Here is a 1977-nt window from a genome sequence, read left to right on the forward strand (position 1 = left end):
GGTGATATCAAAGTTAAAAAAATAAAATATTTCAAGAAGGAAGGATTGGTTAGCCTTTGAATTCTTCTGAGAAAACAAAGCTGTTATTTTCATCTATTATTTTATGGGCAAAATATGTTCTTTATTATAAGGAAGATTGCCTTTTGATATAATCCTAACCTAATGAAAATTTTGAAGTCGTTTAAACTAGATCAGTTAGGTTACAATAAATGGCTAATGATTACCTTAAAAATAATCCCCATATGCACAAATATAGTTCAAACGTTTGGGTGAGCAGCAAGTTTTTCTATAACAGTCTAACAGGTGTCTTGTTCTAAATATTCATGGATTACAAGTCAACAGGTCTAGGATACTTTTTAAATTGTGAATATTATAGGGAAAAGATTTTGATATATTTTGGTAAACAGACAGGCAGAAGTTGAACTTCATGGTGACAAGTTACAAAACATGAATCTTTAAAAATGTTTGGTAACAGATATGTGAAGATTCACTCATTTCCTTCCTTATTTTCCAAGACAAAGGTTAATAGCTAGCCCAGAGACCAGCATTATCAAAGCACTTGTGTCAAGAGCTTATTTACTTAAAGTTTTCCTCTAGATTTTTTTATTAACTGGAGGTTGAAACCCATGCCTTCAAGCTACAATCAAGATTTTAATCAAGGCGTGGCCCTGACAATTTGGATATGGCGGAGTTTTCCGGCCCGGCCAAGCCGCTCCTGTCGCTCGACCCGCGAGGTCAGGCGCAGTTTCAGAAGCAGGTGGCGCAGGTCCGCCAGCGTGCGACCCAGCAAGAAAAACTTACTCCTGGAGTAGTCTATGTGGGCCACATACCTAGAGGCCTTTTCGAACCCCAGCTCCGGGAGTATTTCTCCCAGTTTGGTACTGTTAAAAGACTCAGACTGTCCAGAAGTAAAAAGACTGGAAATAGCAAAGGTTATGCCTTTGTGGAGTTCGAGTCTGATGATGTCGCCAAGATAGTTGCTGAAACAATGAACAACTACCTTTTCGGTGAAAGGCTCTTGAAGTGTGAGTTTATGCCTTCTGAAAAAGTACACGAAGAACTTTTTAAAGACTGGGATGTTCCATTTGCAAAGCCATCACATCCAGCAGTGAAACGATATAATAAGAAACGGACACTAATAGAAAAGCTACAGATGGAAAAGCGATTTAAAAACAAAGAAAAACTACTCAGGAAGAAATTAGCTCAAAAAGGAATAAACTATGATTTTCCTTCATTGATTTTATGGAAAGAGAAGAAAAATGCTTCAAACACTGTTCTTCAGAAATCTACGAAAGGCCAGCTTTTCCCAAGCAAGAAGAAACAAGTGGTTTCTGGAACCCCTGATACTCCTAAGAACACTGGAGATAGCCAGGGCCCCACACCTGTTTGCACACCAACATTTTTGGAGAGGCGAAAATCTGAAGTGGCTGAAATGAATGATGATGAAGATAATGAAATAGTTTTCAAACAACCCATATCCAGTGCAAAAGAAGAAACACAAGAGACTAAGACACCTACACGTTCAGGGAAAAAAAGACAAAGAAAAAGCAAACAGTGAATCTGAATACATTGTGTATACAGTTTCTTCTGGAAAATGTGCTTTTTTTTATTAGGGCTTCGTTCTTTAAATGTTACTAGATACAGTGACATGCAGCTGTTGGCAAGCTTTTCAGAGGAAAAACATACTCTTGGCTCAAATAAATAAGAAAAGTAATGGTAATTCTGGCTTGCCTCCCCTTGCATACCAACTCACAGCAGCGTGGCCTTTTTAACCTTTTGGACGTCTCAGGTTTCCTTTGCAGGTTTCATATTGTCCTTGGTTATCCTGCCTGGAGAGAATGGTCACAACTGTAGGTATAAACTGTAGCCTTCATTGTAACCACCAAATAAAGACCACCAGGCTTGTTTCCCACCTACATAGTTCTCTGGGTCAGGCAGTACACATTTTACCAGTAAGGGTATTAAGAGTTCAACATC

General features: G+C 38.6%; 1 pseudogene; it reads left to right on the forward strand.

The window, feature by feature from the left end:
• Positions 1-666: 666 nt before the first annotated feature.
• On the forward strand, positions 667-1720 carry LOC101444991 (MKI67 FHA domain-interacting nucleolar phosphoprotein pseudogene; annotated as a pseudogene).
• Positions 1721-1977: the final 257 nt, after the last annotated feature.

The sequence above is a fragment of the Dasypus novemcinctus genome, chromosome 8, assembly GCF_030445035.2.
Source record: "Dasypus novemcinctus isolate mDasNov1 chromosome 8, mDasNov1.1.hap2, whole genome shotgun sequence".
Classification (NCBI taxonomy): Eukaryota; Metazoa; Chordata; class Mammalia; order Cingulata; family Dasypodidae; genus Dasypus; species Dasypus novemcinctus.